The following is a 27,110-nucleotide window of genomic DNA, read 5'->3' as shown; positions in this document are numbered from 1 at the left end:
GAAATTTCTGGTAGTATAATCAAAATCTTTATTAAAGTACATATACATTTGAAAGATTACCATTTATAATGTTATATTTCAATCAAAATTTTAGGCTAATTTCTCCTTCATAAAATCTCTTAATTTTTATACAGAAACTTTATATTATAGAATTTGACTGAAATGATTAAACCTATTTTTCAAAAGTTGTTAGTTGCATGTTTCATTTTCTAGTTTGCCTTTTGTTTTCACTTTAATTTATTCTTAAATTCCAAGTATTTTCTTTTAATTTAGGGTCATTTTTGTGAATAATTGCATGCTAGCTGTGGTATGGATTAGCCCTTGATTTTACTCACCGGTAATCTCTTTCACTAAAAAATAAAACCATTTTTAATGTAGAAATAGATATTTTGATATTATTATAAGTAATATACATTTTAAAAGCTGCAGAAAACTGCTATTTTAATTAATCTGCATCTATTGACATAAGTAGTGCATGCTGTGAAGTCTCCATAGAACATGATCCTAAGATTACAATCCCTTATTCACAGAATTCCTAAATCTCCCTCTGCCAAAGAATATTAACCAGAGACAATTATCCGAAAAAACAAGTAGAAATGATTACTCTGTGTGATTGTACAATGGACAAAATATTAGCTCAGTATCTGTTTTTGGCAAAAGAAAGACAAGACAGGTAGAAGGAAGGAAGGACAGAAGAAAGGGACTGAGGGAGGGAAAGTAGGCCAAAAGAAAAAAAAAAGAAGAAAGGTGTGCTTTTTTTAGAATCAAATTTAACTCTTAACTAAAAAAGGAAATTTAAAGTTTTAGAAAACAAAACAGGATTGCTAATTTAGAGGGCCACACATGTAGATGTCAGTTGCCACTGAGGCCATGTACTTGCAGACAAATTAATCTGATTTCCAAAAGAAATGGCTTAAAAAGCCTTTTTGTTTCTTTGTACAGAACTTCAAACATGGGCAGCTAAAAAAAAAATGGCCACAGAAAGGCAGAGGAGTTGGTATAAGCAGACACAAAACCGACTCAGAGGGCTGGCTTTCTTCAGGCAATAATCAAAGCTGCATTCATTGTTTTCAGGGTTGTTGAAAACAAAGTTTGGAAATATTATTTTGAGAAATCAAGAGAAATGGATAGCAAATCTACATGAACATAGGGATAGTCATTCCAACTTAGATACAATCCCAAGAATAATTTTCGAAAGAGAGGAAAAATTCTTTTTCATTGACTAACCAGAGATTGATCTACACTTTCTAATCCAGAAATAATTTGACTTATATACTTAAAGCTGAAAGTTTTCTCAGTATGTTCTTCTTAAGATTCTTCAGTTTTGCTGGATGTGATGGCTCATGCCTGTAATTCCAACAGTTGGGAGGCTGAGGCAGGAGGATCACCAAGATTACAAGGCCAGCCTGGGCTACATAGTGAGTTCAGGGTAGCCTGAACTACATGGTGAGACCCTGTCTAAAAAAAAAGAAAATAAGATTCTTCAGCTTTATAATGTCTTTATTTTCCTTTAAAAGGATCACTAATATGTGTGGCCCTGTTTTTGTGTTTCTTATTAAAAATGGCAATGTGTATATGCAAAATTGTTGATCAAATAAGTGATGAGAATAGGAGATGCGTAGTCTTAAAATCTCTTCCTCAATTGGTTTGATACTAAATATAACATTAAAAGAACATATTGATTCATGATTTTTATCCTTTTGATTTGTTTTAATTTTTTGTACAAATTTTCTTGTGTATGAAATGAAAACAATCTAAACATTTTACCATATATTGCTATAATACATATCTTTGCTTAAGAATAAGGTTCTGAAAATTTGATAAATATATAAATTCATAAAAATAGACATAGAAAGTGGCAAGTGATGTACAATATGAGAATGGAAAATGAAGAAAAGTATTTCTCTAAGAAATTTCCTCTCTAAAGGCTTTTCTGATACCATTATATCTTTTCTGTATTTTGCTTTCTTTTAAAAATAGAATTTTGCAAATTCTTGACTTCAACTATTATTTTCAATCAGAAGAGCTCCACACACTGCCTCTATTCTTGACCTCTCCCTTCAACAGTAGATGCTCCCTCACAACTGCTTCCTGGATGACTACAACCATTAACACACTATTCTAAAAATATTCAGAATACATCATTTTCCTCTCAAAGCTGTACATTCTGTGTCTGTTTACTTTTACAGGCCAAGATATCTGAAGCAATACTTCATCTTCCTTCACAAACCAACTTTACCAAATATTACCCTAAGCGCTACCTGCAAACTCTTTCTGTCAGTGTCCACTATCTAGAAGAGTCAGCCACACCCTCTGGTGGAGCCCTCTGCTCTGAGTGACCAGAGTCGATGTGGACTTGACTTCTATACGTGCAGGAATAGGCCAACATGGCAGAAGTCCAGGTAACTATTTTATGTTGTATTAAGACACTCAACTGATTGAATAAGGTTCACACCCGTTATGCAAAATAATTTGCTTTAAAGTTAATTATCATTTAGTCATATTCACAAATACTTTCACCACAACATCTAGCCTTTTTAAAACCAAAAATCCAGGTACCATACCCTAAATATGCTAATGTAAAAAACTAATTATCACCAATATAGAATTATTGCTTTTTCTCCACAGCCACTCAAGCATTTTATTGATGCCAGCCATTCTTTCTAGAATAAGATGGAATCTCAGTGTTGTTTTAATTTGCCTTTCTCTAATGATCAGAGATGTTGAACATTTTTTCATGTATTTATTAGGTATTTGTAATTCCTCTTAGAAGTATCTATTAATTTCAGTTGTCTATTTTTTCATTGGGTCTTTTATTTTGGTGGAGTCTAAATTTTTGAACTCTTTATATACTCTGGACTTTAACCTTTGGTCCAAGGAATAAATGGCAAAACTTTTTTTCCTTCATGTAGGCTGTCTCTTCAATTTGTTGGTTGTTTCAGTTGGTGTGCAGCTTTTTAATTTGATATCATTGCACTTGTTGATTATTTATGTTGTTTCTTGTGCAATTGGGTTTCTATTAAGAAAGGTCTTGGGGTTGGGGATTTAGCTCAGTGGTTTCGCCGCTTGCTGTGCAAGCGCAAGGACCCGAGTTCAATCTCCGGTACCAAGAAAAACAACAAAAAAAGAAAGAAAGGTCTTGCCTCTGCCTATATCTTTGAGAGTTTTATCTATTTTTATCTGCCACTAGATTCAGTGTTTCTGTTTTAATATTTAGATCTTTGATCCAATTTGATTTTAGCTTTCTACGTAGTGTGAGTGATAGGGGTTTCGATTCAGTCTTCTTCATGTGGATAACCAATTTTTCCAGCACCATTTATTAAAGAAGCTATGTTTCCTCTAGCATATGTTTTGGGCCCCTTTTTCAAAGGTCAGGTAGCTGAATGTGCCTTGACTTGTTTCTACTTCCTCTATTCTGTTTCACATGTTATTTTTTGTGCTCCATGCTGATTTTATTCACGATGAATATAAGTTTTGCATATTGCAGATATGTACTAATAAAAAATAAAATTAAAAAATTATATCAGTGATACCCATTAAATTATTGCAGTTTTAGGTTCTAATGGCTTACTAGGATATCATATATGAAAAGCTTTATTTAATGTCCCTATTAGTCAAAGCTAAATTATGTTATTATTTCACATACTGAATAAAATACATAGTTACAAAGATAAAGAAATAAGGTACATATCAGTATAGCCTATTTTGTAAACTTCCTGTCTTTTATGCCATTGGAAAATGTGTTTGAAGGTATTGTAATATATATATGTTTTTTTCTGAGGTTAAGTAAACATCTATTATTAGCAGTTTTTAAATGGTGTGCAATTTTTGAACTACATTCTACCTTTGATTATTATCAGTTAGTTTCTGTTACATGGCCTGAAAACACCAAAGTTAGTTTTGTAGAAGTAGATGATACTTGTGATGGAAAGTGACAAATGTTGACTGCAGTGTGATAATATTAATGGTCGAGCCAAATTCACAAATGCTAATTGTTTGAACCTACCAAACAGTGCACACTAAATGTCAATTATTTTTTTCTTCTAAATTAATCTTGCATGTCTCATCCTCGGAATAGAAGGCTATTTTAAATGCAAGGTCAAAATAGCCCCGGTCCTAATATTAATCTAAAATGTGTTGATACTTAATTAACAAAAGGAATCTGAGGGGAATATAGCAGAGCTACTAACAAAAACAGAAAGCAGCAGGCACATATGGATAGATTTATTTTAGATTAATTTTAATGAAAATAACATGAATATCCACTTTCTTGGTTTATAAAAAATTCTCAACACAATTTCACTAGTTATAATTCTGCTTTCTGAATATAAAAGTCTAGTTTTGCAATATAAAACTAATATTGTGGCACAGTTAATCACCTTTTCATTTTGTTTTAATACATAAGTAGCAGACACAAAAACTGAGAATAAGTGGAAAAAAGTGATTTAGACATTGTAAATAGTTTACATCCTTCACTAGCACTCCTCCCACGTGAGAGTAAGCCTTGGTAACAAAGAATTTGATTGCATGTTTGTGGAGATAGTTTTTACAATTGTCATGACTCAGTGTTTTCTAGTAAATGCAGAAATAGTTTTGAGGTTAATCTTCCATATCAAAGTAAAATGAGCAGCCACCTGCTCTAATGGCTTCTCACTGCTATGAATGGGCTGATGGGCCAGAAGAGCAGCTGGAGAAGGAAATGCATCATGATGCCAGTGGTTTGTTTACCTAACACGACTTCCACTCATTTTACTTTATTTTTCAAATGACATTTATCATTGTCTTCTAATTACAACAGTGATGTATTTGTATTCTTAATGTGTAGAAAATGTATCTCTATGTCCAACAGAAATTTGGTCAGTATTTTTCTAATATTTTAGTGCATATATTTTTAATTTTATTAAATAAAACATTTACTATTTTATGATTTTAAAATATTTTAGAAGCACACATTAATGATGCTGTCAACATTTCTGCTTTTACTATTATGATAATTTACCTAACCGATATATCAACACAGCAAGCTTAGGTGGCTTTAATTTTTAGATAATGCATAGTATTTTAATAAACTCACCTATATATGCATATTTCTGAATATTATATAGGAATTTAAGCTTTAAATCAACTTTGTTCTGCATGAAGATTTGTTCTGTAGGAAGATACCACTAATTTTGAATCAATTTCTACTCCCACCAACATGGAGTGAAATTACCAATTCATTGCTGGTAAATTAGCTGCTAGTTTCTATGTTTTCCAAGTTAATATATGGAAAAAGTATCACTTTCTTATTATTAGCCTGTGCTTCATCTTTTGTGATGTTAGAATTTCATTATCCTCCTCTAAAAACTTTTATTTCATTACTTGAGGTGCCTAATCTTTTTCTTTTTCCTTTATGAGATGCATCATATCACTAAAACCAAACTAAAACAATAACAAAACTGCATAAAGATTAAGAACATTTGCTTCTTTCTATCAAATATTTTCTAATAAAATTCAAAGATTATAATTCACTTTAGACATTGCATCTATTATTTTTGACATCAAAATTTTATTTTATGGGCCCAGGGATTTACCTCAGTGGTTCCACCACCTGCCTTACAAGTGCAAGGTCCCAAGTATGATCCCCAGTGCCCTCCCCAAAAGCCCTTTATTTTATGATACTTTAATGACTATTTTTCCACATTTTTCTATTATTTTATTTACAGCTAACACCAGATTTTTTTGCATAGTATGTTTTATGTTCTAATATTTTATAATTCCTACTTATTTTACACATTTAAAAATAGCATCATAACATTTGTACACTTTTCTACGCAACTATTTTCATTTAATAAAATTCTGACTGCTTTATGACAATTATATTTTTTGGAAATTAATTTTTATTAACCATATCTATTTCTGTGCCTTTCCCTCATTTCCCTTTTTCTTTCCTTCTCTCTAGTTCCCTTAACCCATGCCCTTTCTCCTTTTTTGTTTTGTTTTTGACTATGTCAATTCTAATAATTTGAAAGAACATCTCTTATTCGATATACCCATAACATACTTGTATTCTCAAGAATTTGATGAATGTTTGACCTTATAAATATATGACCTAAAAAAGTAAGAGGAACTCGGCAAACATTCTAAGAATATGTTCTCTGGCATTGTGCTTATTCTGATGGGTTTCTTTAATTTCTTTAAAATATTTACTATATTTAATTTATTTAATTTGATTCTCAGAAGACCAATGTTTCTTACATTTCAGATTGATCCATAGACTTTTAAAATTATCTATGTCTCTTTTTATATCTTTGATTATTATCCTTCAGTTAAAGAGTTAACTTCACTTATCTCTGACTTTGCCATCACTTATTCTCCCCAGTAGCATATCTCATCCAAAAGTTGTTGAATTTCTCCATCAATTTTCAGTTTCGTTCTTACACTTCTGAATTACACCCATCAAGTTTTGCTTCATATTCTTCCTTTTATCTTCATATGTGGAAGATATCTTTCAATTTCAATTTAATGAAGGATACATTTTTTGGTATTGATCACTATCACAAAGATTTCTTCAACTTCTTACGATACATCAATTTCTCTTTGAATTTTTTTCCTAAGAGTCAAAATCAAGGTTTTTCACTGCCTCACTTTTTGGCATTCAAAATGTATTTGCCTTAAAATTATCATCAAATGAAATGAAAATTATCAGTTTCTGTATGTCTTGATACCCAACATGAACCTCTAAGCAATGTTTGAACTTTTTTGGGAAAAAATCGCATAACAAAGGAAAGATTACATATCTGGAACTGGTTTGTTTGAGGCCACATCTTAACTTTATCACTTATTATTAGTGCTTTGAAATCATTGAATATATAAATATTATTGGGATAAATTGTTTGTATATGTCACATTGTCCCATATACTGGGCTGGATATCTTAGCAAATCCTGTTGAATTTAGTTTTTACAGTTTTATTGACTTATGTCTCCTTCAGTATTCTTTTATAAATTTTTTCTGGTTATTCCAAAACACTGTTTTAAAAAGATACTGTTCCCTCTGCCTGCCACCCAGGGACCAGCCACCAGATGGTGTGGACCTCAGCCACATGGAATCCCTCTCTGTCCCTGCACCCCACCCTCAGAGAATAGCTTACAGTTCCCCCAGCCCTCCCCCCACCCTGGGCTCCTGGCTGAGCAGCTACCTGGTTCCACACTACAGAGGCACAGGGGGTCATAAAGGCCATTATTCTGAGCTCCAGAAGATAGAGCACAAGTGAACAAGGGAAAGAGGACCTCTCTCAGACTTCTTGAAGAAAAGTGAAGCCCACTGGAAAAGTGAAGAGAATCTCTGCAATAAAGGAACACCAGACCATACTTGGTAGTTTGGAGAGATCATCACCTCCCATTGGAACCTGGACTATCTTCAGGGGAAGGACAGCTGGAACCTGCAGTAGAACCTTGCAGAGTTCAGCCTGCAGGAGGACAGGGAGCTTAACTTGGAACTTGCAGACAGAAATCTGCCTGAATCTCAAGGGTCTATGAGTAGCTTGCTGAGACTCACTGACTTATATCTGCTCACTGCTGCCCACATTGTCTATTGTGACAGCAGAGACATAACCAGAGAGAGGCCCTTCATTTTTATTTTTTATTTGATATTTTCAAAAAAAAAATTTCCTCTTTTATTTTTAATTTTTTTTCTACTTTTCAAATTTTTCTTTTTCTTTCTTTTCTTTTCTTTTTTCTTTCTCTCACTTGTTCTCTTGCTGTCCCACATTATTCTTCATCTCCCTCTTTGTTCTTTTTATGGGCCTAATTTGGATTTCTTCTTTATTTTTCTTTTCTTCTCTTTTATCCTTCTGTAGATTGTCATTAGTTTTAAAGGACAGTAAATAGAGTTTCTAGCCTTCCTATTGCTGTTAGGTTGTTCTTTTCTTGTCTTTGTTCTTTCAATACATCTTTTCCTCTTGTCTTCAACAGTTTCTTGGAGCTTGTGTGATCTTTGTGCATCCTCTGGCCTCACTGCTAACCTTTTCCTATACTTCTATCTACCTATCCCTCCCTCCCTAGCTCCTTCTAACTCCCCATCCTGAAGGGTAAAGTTGCTATATTGAACAGTTTATTTACTATAAACATATGTTGGGCTGGTCTTCGATTTTGATTTAATTCACACAGTTAAAGGTGATAGATTAGTAACTATCACAAATTATCATTTGCTAAGCTTTCCTTGATGCAATGGTGTTGCTGATTGTATCACTTTGGTGAAGGTGTTGTGATTGATCTAATCAGTTGTCCGTCTGGGTATAATAAAAATGAGATTGGCTGAGTCATTAGAGACTCGAAACCTAAAGACCAGCTATATCTGGAAGACACTTCTGAGATGCATTCATTCCTTAAGGGTTCTAAATACAAGCAACAAAGTTACTTGCAATAAGCAATTTCAAAGTATCTACCCAGGAATTCAGCCGAGGACAGTACCAAAAACCAAAATGAGAAAACATTTAATTTAAGCAAGGCACAAACTCAGACTTCCACCCCACAAAAGGCAAATTCTGGGGGAAATGAGGTGGAAAAGTCTGATAATCAACCACCTAGACACCCTGAACTGATAGCACAGGAAGTAACAAAACAGATGGATGAGGCTCTAGAAAAATTCAAAATAGAAGTAATTTCCCAGATAACAACAGAGATGGTGAGGAGAGTGAAAGACATGATTAGAGGCTCTAGAACAGAAGCAGATAAAAAAATAGATGCGCTCAGAACCATCTTGGAAGCCATGAATGTGCAGCATAAGAAAGACATAGAAATCATGATCACCCAACATACAAAAGAAATGGAATCCATGAAACAGATTCAAACAGATGTCCAGGAGATTAAAAACTCCATTGAAAACATTCACAGTAGATTAAGGGAATGTGAAAATGGAGTATCAGATATGGAAGACAGGATTGCAGTTAGTGACCATGAAAGCAGATATTTCTTAAAAATAGTAAGGGACCATGAGAAATCAATCCAGCAACTGCTAGATGATGCAAAGAATAACATAAGATTTATAGGAGTCCATGAAAAAGCAGGAGGAAGCATAATTGACATAAAAAAAACTGTTCACAAAAGTTATAATAGAAAACTTCACGGACAGAGGTAGAGAATTGGAGACACACATAAGTAAGGTATATAGAAATCCAACTAGCCATGATAAAAAAAATCTAACCTAGATGTACTGTCAAGATCCCAGAAACCCAATAGAAGAACTAAATCCTACAAGCAGTTTGAGCAAAGAAACAAATCACCTACAAAGGATAGTCCAACAGAATCACAGCAGATTTCTCAACACAAACCCTCAAGTCAAGGAGAGCCTAGAGAGAAGTAAAGCCCTAAAAGAAAGTAATTTCCAACCTAGATTATGTACCTTGTAAAATTATCTTTCAAAATCAATGGGGAAATTAGATACTTCCATGACAAAGAACACCTGAGAAATTTCATGAACTCCAAACCAGGACTCCAATAAATTCTAAACAATATCCTAGAAAAAGAAAATGAAGGTCACAACTCCATGAGGCCCAACAGAGCAAAGCCAACAGGCAAGGCAAGAAACTAAAAGGAAAGGGGGAAAAATAAAAAAATGAAAGAGCCAACAACAGTAAAACATCATGACAAGGATGTGTCATTATCTATCAATCATAACCATTAATGTTAATGGCCTCAATTCACCAATCAAAAGGGACTGGCAGAATGAATTAAGAAGCAAGATCCAACAAGATGCTAATACAAGAAACACAACTAACTCAAGAAGAAATTCATAGACAGAAAGTAAAAGGATGGAAAAGGGTTTTCCATGCCACAGGAACCCAGAAAAAAGCAGGTGTGGCAATCTTATTTGCAGACAAAACTAACCACACCTAATTAAGAGAGACAAAGATGGTCACTACATCTTTGTGAAGGGAACAATCCAAGAGGAAGTGATAACAATAATAAATATATATGCATCAAATTTGAATGCCCTCAACTACACAAAACAAAAATTAATGGACATGAAAAACCAAATAAGTGCTAATACAGCACCCCATTGTCACAGACAGATCATCTAGACAAAAAAAAATCAACAATGAAATTCTAGAACTGAACCAAGCTATTGAACAAATGGACTTAATAGATGTTTACAGTGTGTTCCACCCCACAAAATCAGAATATAAGTTCTTTGTGGTTGCACAGGCTTCATTCTCCAAAATAGACCACATACTAGCTCGTAGGACATGTTTAAGTAAATGTAAAATAATTGAAGTTATTCCTTGTATATTATCAGACCATAGTGCAATAAAGTTGGAGATCAATAGCATATGAAACTGTAAAAGAACCACAAACACATGGAAAGTGAATAACACTCTCCTGACCAACCAATGGGTCAAAGAGGAAATTAAAAAAGAAATTAGACAGTTTCAACAACTAAATGATAATGCCAGTATAACATACAGGAATCTATGGGACACAATGAAAGTAGTTCTATGAGGGAAATTCATGACAGTGAGTGCCCATATTAGGAAAACAGAGACATCTCAAATAAACAACCTATGATGAACCTCAAGCTCCTTGAAAAAGAAGAACATGAGAAGCCCAAAGCTCATACAGGAGAGGAAATTATAAGGATCAGAGCAGAAATCAATGCAATGGAGACTAAAATAATGATACAAAAAGTTAATGAATCAGAGTTTGTTCTTCAAAAGAATAAATAAAATTGATAAAACTTCAGCCAACCTTATCAAACAAAGGAAAGAAAAGGCTCAAATCCATGCAATTAAGAAAAAGGTGAAGTCATAATAGATCTGGCAAAATTCCAGGGGATCATCAATACCTAATTTGAGAACCTATACTCCAATAAAGTGGAAAACACAGAAGAAATGGACAGATTCCTAGATGCATATGAATTGCCAAAGTTAAATGAAGAAGATATAGAAATTCTAAACACCCCAATTACAATGAGTGAAATTGAAAATGTAAGAAAATAATTTACCAACAAAGAAAAGCCCAGGTCCTGATGGCTTCACTACTGAATTCTCCAAGACATTTAAAGAAGAGCTATCACCATTACTCTTTAAACTCATCAATGAAATTGAAAGGGAAGCAAGGCTTCCAAATTCATTCCTGGGAGCAAGTGTTACTTTGATTCCAAAACCAAGGAAAGACCCAACCCAAAAAGAGAACTACAGGACAATCACCCTAATGAACATAGAGGCAAAAATCCTCAACAACACTGGCAAACAAAATACACAGTGTCATCAAGAAGATCATACACCCTGACCAAGTTGGATTTATTCCAGGGATGCAAGGATGGTTTTACATACATAAATCAATAAATTTAATACACTATATTGACAGAGCCAAGGACAAAAACCATATGATCATCTCAATAGATGCAGAAAAAGCATTTGACAAAATCCAACACCCATTCATGATAAAAACCCTACAGAAAATTGGAATAGAAGTTGTTTATCTCAACCTGATGAAGGCCATCTATGAAAGACCAAGAGCCAACATCATACTAAAAGGTCAAAAACTGAAAACCTTCATGGTAAAATCAGGAAAAAGATGAGGATGTCCACTACTACTACTCCTGTTCAATATGCTTCTGGAAACATTAGCTACAGCAATTAGAAAAGAGAAAGAAATAAAAGGAATAAAGTTAGGAAAGGAAGAATTTAAACTGTCATTATTTAATCATGATATCATCCCTACATAGAAGACCAAAAATACTCTGTCAAAAGACCTCTAGACTTAATTGACACATTCAGTAGAATACCTGGATACAAGGTCAACACCCAGAAAACAATAGCCTTCTTGTACACAAATAACAATCTCACTGAGAGAGAAATTAAGGAAGCAATTCCTTTTACAATAGCATCCAAAACAATGAAATATCTAGGAATCAATCTAACAAAGGAAGCAAAAGACATCTACACTGAAAACTACAGCACTCTGAAAAAAGAAATCAAAGAGGATATAAGAAAATGGAAAGACATCCATTGCTTCTGGGTAGGAAGAACCAATATAGTGAAAATGGCCATACTTCCAAAACTGCTATATATATATTTTTTTTTTTCAATGCAGTGGCAATTGAAATTTCTCAGAACTAGAGTAAAAAATCCAAAAATTCATTTGGAACCAGAAGAGGCCTAGAATAGCAAAAGCAATTCTAGGCAACAGAGACATGGCAGGGGTATCACAATCCCCAACTTGAAACTATACTTCAAAGCTACTGTGATAAAAACAGCATGGTACTGGCAAAGAAACAGACCTGAGGATCAGTGGAATTGATTAGAAAATGTAGAAACAATTCTAGACCTACTCAGCCACTTCATCTTTGACAAAGGACCCAAAAACTATCATTGGAGGAAAGACAGCCTATTTAATAAGTGGTGTTGGAAAAACTGGATATCAACCTGCCAAAGTTTAAAACTAGACACATATCTATCACCATTCACTAAACTAAGATCAAAGTGGATGAAAGATTGAAATAGTACAACAGAAACACTGTATTTGCTGGAAGATAAGTTAGGTGTAATTCTTGAAGACATTGGCATTAGAAAAGAGTTTATGAACAATACCTCAGTAGCAGGAGAACTAGCACAAAAAATCAACAACTGGGATCTCATCTTATTAAAAAGCTTTTGCACTGCAAGAGAAACCACCAATAGAGCTAAGAGACAACCTACAATGTGGGAAAAAACTCTTAGCTGCTGTACCTCAGACAAAGCACTACTGTCTAGAATATATAAAGAACTTAAGAAAATCAGACCCCCCCCAAATTCAAAGACCTAATTCAAAAATGGACATCTGAAATGAACAGATATTTCTCAGGCAAATAAGTAAAAGCAGCAAATAAACCTATTAAAAAATGGTCAACATCACTGGTCATTTGAGAGATGCAAATGAAAACGATGCTGAGTTTTCACCTCACTCAAGGAAGAAGGGCTGCTATTAGGAAATCAACCAATAACAAATGCTGGCAGGGGTGTGGGGAGAAAGGAACACTTCTTCATTGTTGGTGGGAGTGCAGATTGGTGCAACCACTGTGGAAATCAATATGGAGATACCTCAAGAAACTAGAATTAGAGGTCCCATTTGACGTAGCTATTCCTCTGTTAGGTATCTTCCCCAAAGAATTAGAAGAATCATACTACAGTGATATATGAGCACCCATTTTTTTTGAGCACTCATTTTTATAATAGCACATTTTGTAATAGCTAATACTTGGAAACAGCCCAAGTGCCCATCAACTGGAAACTGGATAAAGAAGATGTGTTTTATTTTTTTTATATAAATGGAGTACTACTCAACCATAAATAATGAGAAACTAGAAACATTTATAGGTAAATGGATGCATATTGAGGCCATACTCTTAAGTGAAATAAATAGGACACAGTGTAAATACCAAATAGTTTCTCTGTTGTGAGAAACTGAGAGTGTAAATAAGGATTAAAATGATTAAAATTAATAATTGATAATTTGAAACAGGAAGAAAAGTTTTACCGTGTAGGGGAAGTGGGAGGGGAAGGGAAAAGGAAAGTAGGGAAAGGAAAAATTATGAGAAAAGAAAAAAATGGAAATAAAGTCTTTGTAAATAGGGAATGGTGGAGGGGGTGAAGGGAGGACAGGCAATGGGAAAAAAAATAAGAACCAAGATACATCATAAAGTACCCAATGATAAATGTAAATGTATTGTATACCTAAAGTATACCCATAAAAGAATTTAAGCAAAAATAAATAAATAATAAGATACCAGTTGTTTTCTTTAATGCAACTTACAGAAAATCAAAATATAAAACACTAAAGCAAAAGTATAGAATGCTCCACCTCTCTCTCTCTCTCTCTCTCTCTCTCTCTCTCTCTCTCTCTCTCTCTCTCTCTCTGTCTATTTGTGTGCATGGTGGCAAACATGGAAGAAGTTCCCTGTTCTGTATTTCTCTGATTTATTTTTTATCACAGCAGAAACTGGTGGGTTTCTGAGGAAGACTGCTCTGTAGAAAATACCATGAAAATGTAAATCTTAATTTTAAATAAATGTATGCAAAAATTGTTCAAAAGTACATAGGAGAAAAACTTTAGCATGCTACTTCCACATTAATTCTTCAAGCCTTAAAATGAAACTTATTCATATCCTAGCACCAGGATATAGAAGCTTATAAATGAGAACAATGAAGACCCACAGTAACCATCCCACTGCATCTATGTATGTGGAGTTTGTGACTCAGGCACATTTAAAAAGCAGAACATTGCAGAGGAAAAATATCTCCTATTTAGGAAGACATTTTGCTTTTCAATGCAAGCTCAGCCATTTACCAGCTTTCTGATATTTGATGAACTATTAAACTTGTCAATAGTCTGAAAAAATCACAATGTGAATATTTTGTAAGGATTCTACAAAATACATATGTATAGCATCTGACATATCATCCGGTCCATAGCAGGTGATTAAATAGAGTCATTGATGCTATTTCTTGTTAAGTGGCATAATATGAAATGCAGTCTTAAACTTATCTCTCATACTCGGTTCCCCAAAATTTTGGTAACTTTTGATGGACATGAATATTTCAGTTCCTTTGTCAATTGCAATTCCTGATTCTAATCAATAAAATTCCTCTTTTATGACAGAATAAGCACTTCACTAAATTAATCAATTTATTTCAAAATGATGGAAATATTATTTATTACAATGATGACCAATGTTAACCGCAGTCATTTAAGGGAAAAGCTATCATCAGTTAATTTTATGAAAAATAGAATAAATGTTGATGAACTAAATTTTTATTCCAATGAATGTGATTAGAATTTTCACTTTCTTATTGCTCATTCTCTAAATGTGTACTTATTGACACATTAGAGATTATGAGAATGCAATTTCCAGTAAAATTATTTATATAAATTTATTATATAGCACAATAGTATTATAATTTTATAATATTATACAGTATGAAGGAAATACCATGATTATACAATTTTTATAAATTTAATTTTGATTTTAAAAGATCTATTATGTGAGTCACATTCATTAGAAATATTTTTATGCATTCTGTCTCCTGTCACATGGATTAGCATATCAACAAAATGTTCTTACTCCAACATTGACAATATATTGAAACAAATCTAATTCAGACAACTGTGCAATTTCAAACATTTTATAATTCCATTTTTGCTTTAAAAGAGCATTTATAACTGATGTCTATTGGACACAAAACCTAACTCTTTATGTAAAATCTATTTTTTTTTACAATTTACATGTTACTTTTATAATATCAGCTATTTAATAAAAGCTCTTTTATGAACTTACCATTGAAATTAAAATATTTCAAAAATTTGAAAGACTGAATTATTTGCATTCAAGAGATGTTCATGAAAGAATTTTCAACAATAATATGTTGAGTCCACCTGAATTGTTTTTTAATAACTTCAGAATTATTTCAAGTAGTTGCACATATACATATCTATGTGAGTGCTGATATATACTTGTAAGATGTGTATGTGTACATTTCCAAGGTTAGAGACACATTATTGAAATTTACATTATAACACACATAGCTGTTCACCTCAAAAGTCAAAATCTAAAAGAAAACATATATAACAAATTCTTCAATATAAAATTCCTATTTTAGAAGTATGAATAAAGTGTGGAGAAAAAGGAAGAGGCAATTAATTTTGTCTCAAGGAGCACTATAGCTTCAATCACTCATGTTATGATGGGAAAATGGGATTTTTCAAGGAGTAGAAGTGGTAACAAGTTGTGAAGCACATTTCAAAGACAATGAATCTTCATTGTCAAAATATATATACAGTATTTACATATTTACATAATATGCTTCCAATATCCATTTAATGCTACTGTGGCCAATTTATGCTATTCTGTCTATCACCAAAGATTATTGAGTCGCCACACTTTTTATGAAGTATAGTATTGTTACTCATGTTGAATTCAAAATTTTCTACTCCATTACTTCATAGGCATATGTAACCATTGTTAACATTGCTGTATTTTAATTTTCTATTTTGTTTGTGAGATTATACAATATTTTAATGATTGTAAAAATACAAAAGTAGTTTCTAGAATTTTTTTTACAAATGTAGAATTTAATTCTTAGAAATGGGATAAACTCAAGAATCCATAGAGAGCCCAAGAGTATTTCAGGCCATGAGAATAGTAGCTATATTATTATTAAATGCACATTCCCCTGCTTATCTATATGATTTAGAACTCATAGAGATACTAAAATAATTGACTTGATACAATATTTACTTATTATAACTCCAAATGATAACATTAATAGAAAAAAACTTAAAAGCAAAGAAATAATCCAATCCCATGTCTCATATACAATCATAACTTTTGTTCCACTCTATTATTCTTATTATTCTATTATTCTTATTTTATATAATTGTAATTGAACAAAATGAAATGTTATATTCCATTTTAATATAGCATCATTAAATAAGCATGAAATAGCATAACATTTCAAGATCCCCTTTCCAATATTTTCCTCAGTATTCGGACTCTCATAAGTTGTACTCTTTTATTCTCATTTTAAAATGTTCAAAATATTCTTTACTATAACTAAGATCTCTGTTAGAGGTCTCTACTTTTGATTTAAATTAATGTACACAATTGTGGACATTTGACTTATTCTCCAAGATCTTGTTCATATTCTGAATTTTTAGAAACACTAACCAATTAGAAGTAATCTTTCTCTTTTCTAAAGAACAATATCATGTTGAAATTCTTATTATGCTTTCTATAATTTCAGTTTTACTTCTAAGCTTCCAAGTCACAGGATTTTGCTTTGTTTTACATATTAAATATTCTTGACATGTTTACAGACTCTGAGACACAGAAGCATCAGATAGGCAAACACTCCTTATATGAATTTCTACATTCTCATACACACTCTACATTTTCATACCACATCAATGCCTTCAATGTAATACTTAAGAACAAATGCTAAAAGATTATAAAATCCTTAGTATGAAATATTTTCATTTAAAAGAAAAATCAGATTTATGAAAAATTTGTATTATTTTTGTTTTTGAAGAACCACTCACAACTGAGTAAAGCAACATTTTTAATATTAGTCTTACCCAGATAATATGTCATGGTATATAATTCTAAATAAGAGTTAAAATTACACTTGGAATTATAGACATTCTTCTTTTTCTTTATGCTTATGAGAATGAGTAAAACTTACAAATATGAAAAATTTCAGTATATTATTTTATTCACCCACATGAGTTTTGTATACCACCTACACACAGACAATACTGTATCTCTAAAATATTCTATTACCTTGAAATAATACTTACTGGTCCCTCACAAGTATTCAAAATAACATTTATTTCTCAAAATCTATCTGCTTTGTTAGTAATTTCTGATTATATTATCTTTCCTATTTGAAATAAGTATAGGACATCATTTATGATTGCCTCTTCATTCTGAATTACCCATTTGGAAATTTGATATAAGCAGAAAGTAAAAATGACAAGTGTATGTGTTGGAGTAAATGAATCCTTTAATATAATTCACATTAAAGGAATTCTGACAGCAAAACAAGGTGTAATGATTATGTAAGGCCTTCTCAGATGCCTGCCCTGTTTCTCTCTCTTTCTTTGAGAGTGGGTGAGGTGGCTAATGGTTTAAGACTTTTACAGTAAAAATAAAGGAAGGTGAATAAACAAAATAAAAACATCTTCTAGCAATATAGCATATTGCTATGCTCCATAAGAACTGAGTGAGTGGAAATTGCCTGTTTATAACTTTTTTCACATTAAAAGAAATAACTCTGGATTCAGGCTAAAAATGATAACATAAAAACTTTCCAGAAAAATAGATTTTGTACAAATTTTATAGCTGAAGGTGCAACATAAATCTTGGAGGATCCATTGTGATCTGAAGCAGTTACTAAAAGATAGCACTATTAGTTCATACCTTAAAATAAAACTGGGCTAGAATAAAACATTTTGAAATGACTTTGTGGAAAAATGCATCCTACTATGAGTTGAAATAAGCATTTTAATAGAGTAAGACTTTTTAATATTATGGGTTATATTCTTTACAGCACACTTGAAAGAAATTAGCCTAGTAATTATACGTTGTATTTTTATTATTCTTTTAGCCATTGTTAGTTATCACTAATGAAAGTCAAAGGTCGCCAGAAAAAACAAGGAGTAACCAGAAATAAATATTGGCAAACGTTACTTATATTACCAGACAGATGATTATCATTATTTGGTAAATGATTAAGTTAGGTTTGTTAGATTTCATACAAGAGAACTTTCTCATTGCTGGAGAAGCAATAGGAGAAATCTACAGTTTAAAGGAGAAGTTTAACTTAGCTCAGAGTTTCAGGATACTCAGACATGATCAGCTTGCTCCAATGCAGAAACATCATTGGAGAACGGTACAGTTGGGCAAAACTGCTTAATTCACGCCAGCACTGAAACAGACCAGGAGAATAGCAGCAGACAAGAGAAAGTGAGGCCCCAGATGGAGACCCCGAGGACATTGCTCCATGACCCACATAAACACAGTGACAAGGGTGCTTCATCAGTGCCCTAGACAGTTTCCAAAGCCAAACAAGATGACAAACCACCCAACAGCCATGGACACATTTTACTTTTCTACTTCGATATCTAATATTCCTCTTTAAATGAACATCTCAAATAATAATTCCTAATTGCCACACTCCTGGTTGGTCAGCAACACTTAAGTAATTGCCAAGATCATCTTCTCATCCATAAGCTCACATATAAAAATAAAAAAACAAAAATCCTCCACTTGAAGCAAAGTGTCTTTTCATTCAGTTTATTTTTTCTTTTATCCTCTGTCTCACCCAACTTTATCAGTTTTGTCTAACATATATTGCAAAGCCTTCAGTTCTGTCTCTATTACCTGACTCTTGAAAAATCCAAGAGCCAGGGATTTAGCTCAGTGTTTCCACTGCCTGCCTCGCAAGCGCAAGGTCCCGAGTTCTATCACCGGTATCAAAAATAAATAAATAAATAAATAAATAAATAAATAAATAAATAGAAAGAAAGAAAGAAAAGACCAAGAACTTTTTTTGTCCTGAATCCTTTTATTAGCTTCTACAACTGACATTTTAGTTGGAATCTTATCTGCTACATTCTCTAGATTCCATGCAATGTGGTCTAACAATGATTGAAAAATTGAGTAAAACAAGACAGTTAGAAAAAGTCTGGGGCCTCCCATTAGTGCTAGAGTAAAAAGTCAGAGGACCTCAGTTTACAAGCTCTTAAATGAAGTGTCTTCTGTTTCTTTTACAAACTGTCATTGCTGTTGCTGTCTTTATATCTGTTTATCCTTTAGCCAAACTGACTTTCTTTTCATTATTTATTTTTAAATTAATTAATTCTACTGGTACATTGTAGATACAAATAATAATATCACCATATGGAGTTTGTACAAGTAAATAATATATTGTGATTCTTCTTTTTTTCTTCTCTCCCTCCTCTCTCTTCAACTCTTCTTCCCATCCTTATTTACAAAAGCTTTGTTTCCATTTTTTCCTTCTATTCTCTTTTCTCCTTTTCCCTTTCTTCCTTTTTCTCCCTCTCCTCTTCCTAGTTACCCTTCCCATTTGAACATTTTCTTCCTATTTCACAATATCTATTATACATTTTGGTCCTTATTCACATTTTTGATTTTTCACATGAGAGAAACAATGTGTTATTTGAACATGTGTGTCTGATTTATTTCACTTAAAAATATGGTGTCAAAGTGTATCCATTTACCTAGAAATGTCTCAAATTTATCCTTCTTCACAGCTGAGTAGTACTCCAGTGTATTAAAAAAACACATGAATGGATAAAGATGTTTTATTCTTTTCTTTTCATTATTTAAATATGCACTACTTTTTCACTCTGGGTTCTTTTCACAAATTTCCCCAAATTTTTGCCTTTAAGGAGAATATTCTTTTCCTGTAGATTTACAAAGTTGCCAAATTCTTGTTACCTGGGATTTGGATTTTACTGGAGAATATTTCTTTTTATACTGGGGATAAAATTCAGGAATTCTTTTCCCGACAGCTGTATCCTCAACTCTTTTTATATTTTATTTTTAGACAGGATCTCTCTAACTTGCTCAGACTGGCTTTGAACTTGCCATTCTCCCACCTCAGCCCTTTAAGTAACTCAGATTACAAAGGTGAGCTTTGTTGCTGGACTAAGAGGTTATTCTTTTTTTCCCCTTGTGATACTGACAAATGAACCCCAGCTCTTTGTGCTAAGCTATATCCTCAATTCATTATTTTATTTTATTTTTAGTCTGTATTTTCTGAGAGGACCTTGCTAAGTTGCTCAATTGTCTATGTTGGCCTCAAACATGTCACTACTGTTGATATCTGAACTATTAATTGGCAATGAGTATATACCATCTCCCTATGATAAGTATAAAAACTGGTCTTCTTTTCCTAAGTATCCTAACAGAAAAGACTCACCAAAATATTTTATGTCATTATAAGGCATTTTGCTTATATTTTATGTAACAATAAATATTAATAAGTATATCTTAAAATTATGTATACCATGAAGTATGTTAAGTGTTGGACAATGTTGGTGATTTCTCATTAAAAGATTTCAAGATTAATGTTTTTTCTTATTGTATATTTTGACAAACTTAAATTAATATGAAATCTATGTAAGTTAATATTGCCTTTGTAATATTAATGTGAAACTATAAAATGTATGTCATATTTATAGAATTAGGATCAGAGTTCTGGAATCATTGTACAGTTAATTTGTTGTTAAATTTACATTTTGTGATGAAATGAATTAGCACTCATTATTAATCTATGTAATCTAAACACTTGTTAAAAATGAACAGATAATTATTTCTTATAAAATGAACTGTGCTTACAAAGATGACAGGTAAAAATAATATTAAGAAATTTATTATGGTAAGAAAAGATTGTCAAGATGTGATTAGAAATGTCTATGTAATCACTTTGCTACTATTGAACCAGATGATTATGGATTGATTATAATAATTTCAACTCATTATTACAACCATAGAATTTGAACCTAGTCACTTACCTTTATCTATGTTAATGAAAAGCTTCAGAGTATAATTACAAGGACTAGCACAAAGCCTGTATACATTTAAAGCACTGGCTTTTATCCAAATTGCATAGATTAGCATTTATTACTACAGTTAATAACATGGCAACATATTTTTCAGCCCATGTGTTTTGTTGCTGAATATTAGTATCCATTTCTCTTGGAGGGAATGAGCTTTGTAAAGGGAAGTGAAGTGTACTAAAACATTAACATGTAAATTATTGAAAAAGTTGTAAAGAAGAATGATTTTCTTTTAGTGTTGCAATGCTTAGCTTCCATTAAATTGCTTAATAATTTAACAAGGATTGACGTTACTGTTATTTGGCCAGTGTCCTAAACTCAGACATAAAAATTAATTATTATATAATTTATATTACATAAGGTAACTATTTACTAAACTGTTTTCTTTATTCCAATTAAGATTTCTGCCATTAAGTGGTATAGTATTGGCCACATGATGGACCAATCAGGGATGGGGTACTGGGCACACAAAAACTAGGAGCTTATCTTCACCTTCACCCTGGACATCATCTCATGGCTTCCAAACTCTTCAGGCTTCCATCACAGAATCTTGTGCCTCTTGATATTGACACACACAGGACACTACACTGAGCTGCTGGACATCAACAGGGTCCTTTGGATCTCCAGTGCAGATAGACCTTTGCACTCTTCCAGCTCTGACTATGTGGGTGGCCACTCTCCCAGAGAGGTGACAGCATCTTTGCTAGAGGACAGGGTGGGGCAAGGTGAGGGTGTCCAGTGATGACTATAAGCTGGGCCACAATACCCGCCCGCCCCGAGTGCTGAGGAGCAGAGCTGCCCCCAGTGCAGAAGAAGTGAACCTTCCTGGTTGCTGTGCCATTGCCCCCAGTGCCAAGGTGAGCTGCAGGGGTGCCACCACCACATATCCCTCCCCAAACCCCCCTGTTGAAATGAGAAGACATGTAAATAAATCTCAAAACCAGACTCTCAGATCACCAAAGGGATCTCCAAAGGGAAAGCAACTCCAAAGTGAAAAGAGATGGAACAGTCTGATACTCAATCATCAGGAATCCCTGAACAGGAAAAAAAGAGGATCTGCAAAAAAAGAAATAAGAAATAATTTCTCAGATAACAGCAGAGATTGTGCCCATAGTGCAAGACATGATTAACAAGTTTAGAGCAGACACAAATTAAAAAATAGGGGAGCTGAGGATCACGATGGAATTCTAACATAGGAAACAAATGGAATCCATAAAACAGGTGCAAACAGATTTCCAGAAAATTAAATATTCCATTGAAAGTTTATGCAGCAGAATGAGCCAATGTGAGGACAGAATTTTAGACATAGAAGATGATATTGTAATTAGTGAAAAGGAAAAAAAATTCTTTAATATTGTAAGGGACCATGAGAAATCAGTGCAGCAGCTGCTAGAAGATGCAAAGAAGAATAACATAAGACTGATCAGAGTCAATGAAGAAACAGGAGAGAGTGAAGATGGCATAAAAAACTGTTCACAGAAGTGATGGCAGAAAACTCCCCAAGCAGGGAAAAAGAAATTGACATTCAAATCAATGAGGCACATAGGACTCCAAATAGCCTTGATCAAAAAAAATCTACACACAGGCATATAATTGTTAAGATTCCAGAAACTCAACAGAAGAACAAAGTTCTACAAGCAGTTAGAGAAAAGAAACAAATCATATACAAAGGAAAGCCCATCAGAATCACAGCGGATTTCTCAATGCAAATCCTCAAGGCAGGAAGAGCTTGGAGTGATGTATTTCCAGCCCTAAAGGAAAATAGCCTCCAGCCCAGATTGATATACCCTGCAAAACTATCTTTCAAAATTCATGGAGAAATAAGATACTTTCATGACAAAGAGCACCTTAGGAATTTCATGAATACCAAACGACCACTCCAAAACATTTTAGACAATACCCTTGGAAAAAGTAATGATGATCACAACCACAGGAAGCCCAGCAGAATGAAAACATTGGGCATGACAAGAAATTAAACACAAAGGGGGAGAATCCAATAAAAAGAAAAAGTCATGACAATGATAAGTCAATACAGATCGGTTATAACCATCAATGTTAATGGTCTCAATTCACCAATCAAAAGAAATAGAGTGACAGAATGGGTAAAGAAGCAAGATCCAACAATCTGCTGCATAGAAGAAATACATTTAATTCAAAAAGAAACTCACAGACTGAAAGTTAAAGGGTAGAAAACAATATTCCATGTGACAGGAAATCAAAAAAAAGCAGGAGTCCTCTTTGCAGAACAAGTGGATTTCAAATTACCATTGATTAAGAGAGACAAAGGACATTACATCCTTGTAAAGGGAACAATCCAAGAAGAAGAGATGATGATCACAAACATATGTGCACCAAACACTAATGCACCCAACTATATAAAATAAATACTAACAGACATGAAAAATCAAATAAGCACTAATACAATTGTAGTGGGGGACCTGAATACCTCACTGTCACGATTAGATAGATTAACTAGACAAAAAATAAACAACAAAATACTAGAACTCAATCAAACTTTTGAACAAATGAACCTAACAGATATTTACAGAGTGTGCCATCCCACAAAATTAGAATACAGATTCTTTTCAGGTGCACACAGGTCATTTTCCAAAATAGAACAAATACTTACTCATAGAACATGTTTAAGTAAGTGCAAAGGAGTTGAAGTTATCCCCTGTATATTATCAGACCTAGTGTGATAAAATTGGAGATCAATAGCAAAAGAAATCACAAGAATTTCATAAACACATGGAAACTGAACAACACACTTCTGAATAAACAATGGGTCACAGAGGAAATTAAAGAAGAAATTAAAGAAAAGGTACAAAGTAAAAAATTTTAAAATTAACTAATAGTATAGAGACAGCAGTTGGACCAAAATATAACTAATTTAGAAATAAACTTTGAAATAAAAATGTATTTACAATTCAAAATACAACACATAATGCATGAGTCAGTAGAAATTATAAATTCAGAAAGGAAGTCTTATGACACTGAATATATAATTTTATTACTTGAGGGTTGAATTCTAGGGATATAGACAATATGCAATATTTATAATGTACATAAGAAAAAGTTGGACACTACCAAGTTATGCATTCAATAAAATAATGTAAAAGATAAATAATAAGGTAAAGCCAAGTAGGAGGAAATAAACTATAAAAAGAAGGCTTAATTATATGAATAGAGATAATTTTGTAATTCATAGTCTTTTTAAATTCATAATCTTTAACAATATTTGAATTAATTATTGTAATATTGTATTTAAGATACTGGTCAATATTAAGTGCTTAGCACCTATTTTCTAATATTAAATTAAGCTAAAAGTAAATAAGTACTCTTAGAATAAGCATATCTCACTAACATTTTTTCAGTCATTATTATTATGTGTTGGCTGAGCTTGATAGAAACAAGCAAATTTTAGTGCTCCTACCTAGCATTGGTTGAATAATGAATGTAGTGGAAAAGTGGAATGAAGAATAGGGATAAGTAAATATGAGGAAAGTAAGGATAAAATGAGAAAACAGCACTGATTAGAATAAAATTTGTACTTGGAAATTTCAGTGGTGTTTGTGTGTGTATGTGTATGTATGTGTATAGATAGCATTAAATTATACTTTTCAAAAGATAATAAGGGAGAGCTAAATAATATATGTGCAAAATTCAGGGTGTGTTTTTCTTGTTCTTCTGTTTAAGCATGCTTCTCACTTTTCATGGATAAGCATTTCCTTTCGGTGATTATCTAACTAGAATTTCATATATATTTTCAGGATAACCTACCTGCTTTTCCTCTGCCTTAAATTGATGGCTTTTGAACTGTGGATAATTTTTTTTTCTGGATTGTCATCACAAGAATCAACTTGGAATACTGTTTAAAAAGCAAATCTGTATCAATCACTTCCATTTGGCGAACAAAATATCCGGCACCCACAACTTAAAGGGGGAGAGATTTATTTTAGCTCATGATTTTAGAGGACTCAGTCCATGGTTGGTAAAGTTCCTAGGAAGAAACAGCATGGAGAAAGGCATGGTGGGAAAGGAATGATGCTCACTCCAAGACATGCAGGAAGTGAAGAGAGAGAGGATCATGAATATACTTTTGTAGGCCATGCACCCAGTAACCTGTTTCCAACGAGCCCCTAACTCCTAACAGCACATTTAGTTATTGAACTCATCAAGACACAAATCCACTACAGAGTTTAGAACCCCATAAACCAATCATCTTCCAAACACATGATCTTTTGGTAGAAATAACATTTTTCCCCTGGCTCATACCAGGCTCTTGTCCTTGTCATTATGCAAAATGCACATAGTCCATCTCCAAGAGTTGCCAAAAACTTAATATTTCCAATATGGCTGAAAAGTCTGAGACCAATATCTCTTCTGAGAGTCATGGCAACCCTAACTGTGAGCACCTCTAAATTTCAAAAGAAAATTAAATAATTTCAATGTACAATGTTACAGGGTGAATATTCCCATCCTAAAAGGGAGCAATAGTAGAATACAAAGGAGTGAGATCAAAGAAATCCAAAAGATTGAACTCAGGTCCTTGAGCTTGCAAGGCAGGCAGCAGAACCACTGAGCTAAATCCCCAGCCCTTCTATCCCTTCTTTTGAAATACGAGTGGAAGCTTCTATAACTCCTCAACCCTTGCATTATGAATAACAGTAAAAGTAATAGTATGTGGATAAAGTCAAAGTCTGCCATCAGTATGTGCAGTAAACAGAGCATTTGGACCATGACTGAAGAGGCCTCTTTGTGTCTACAAGACTAAGCACTTTGAAATGAATCCCAGAGAACTAATTTTTTAGGTTGCTCTTCTTGAGCAGTAAGTCTATGGGCTCTGTTTGAAATGTTTACACTTTGTTTTTTTCCACCATTAAGTTTATTGGTACATTTTAGGTATAAAATACATTTACATACATCATTGGGATCTTGTACCATTACATGAGTATCTTGGTTCTTATTTTTTCCCCCCTTCCCCACCCTCCTAATTAGAAGCTATTTTTCCTCAAAAATATATATAGATAGAGTTACCATATAATCTAAGAATTCTTCTCCTACATGTGTTCCAGGAGAAACAATACATGTCCACATGAAGATTGGTGTGAAAATGTCTTCAGCAATATTATTCATGATAGCCCCAAGTTGGAAACAACTCACATGTGAGTCTATCAACTGATGAATGAAAAATATGTGAGGTATTTATAATGGAACATTATTTAGCAATGAAAATAAATGAAGTGCTCTAATGAACTTTTTTTCTTTTTTCTTTTTTTATCTAATACACTTTTTAATATTTGACTCTGCCATGGGTGTTTATGGCTAATTCTCGAGATGCCATCATTCCTTTTTTCTTGATACACAGTACTGAGCTTTTTTTTGGTTGATATTTTCAGCACCGCCCTTCTTTCTTGTGTGCCATTCCCTTTCTGTGTTTCTTTGCACAACTGCACATCTTTTCAATCATTCAACTTTGCTCTTAACTTCAACATCTTACTGTAAATTTTGCTAAAAGCAGCTAGCCATATCCATGACACACCAAACATTGGACTTCCATGAAATATACTGAGCCATCCTATTTAATTTACCTCGTTTAATCTAGATCATCCAAAGTTCTAGGACATGAGTGAAACGTAGACAAATTTTCTGCCAGAGTGTATCACATTTGGTCTCTGCCAGAGTGTATTACAATGGTCCATGGATTTCTTGTTCTCAATTTAAACTTCTTGAGCCTAGCCTTTACTGCTCATATTACTATCAGAATGTTGTTCTTCTCTGTTCCAACCAGAATGACCCCAAGCTCTGCTTACAGCAATCTAGGGCTTTCCTAGGCTACTTCTTTTAACCTTTCTAAACTCTTCCCACAAAATATTCCAAAGGATACTGAGCCACTTATCAGGTACAGTCATGGTGATAAACCCCACTCCTGTTACCAACTGTCTGTATCATTCACTCTTCCTTTTCTGGGATAAAATTTCCAACATCCACAATTTAAGAAAGGAAA

General features: G+C 33.1%; 1 pseudogene; it reads left to right on the top strand.

The window, feature by feature from the left end:
- Positions 1–2,387: 2,387 nt before the first annotated feature.
- The window catches only part of LOC101713786 (ectonucleotide pyrophosphatase/phosphodiesterase family member 5 pseudogene), a 46,978-nt pseudogene continuing 22,255 nt past the window's right edge, over positions 2,388–27,110 (top strand).

Source organism: Heterocephalus glaber, unplaced genomic scaffold, assembly GCF_053883595.1.
Source record: "Heterocephalus glaber isolate CG9 unplaced genomic scaffold, H.glaber_assembly_v1.0 deba00001577, whole genome shotgun sequence".
Taxonomy (NCBI): Eukaryota; Metazoa; Chordata; class Mammalia; order Rodentia; family Bathyergidae; genus Heterocephalus; species Heterocephalus glaber.
This window is presented reverse-complemented; position numbering and strand designations above follow the sequence as displayed.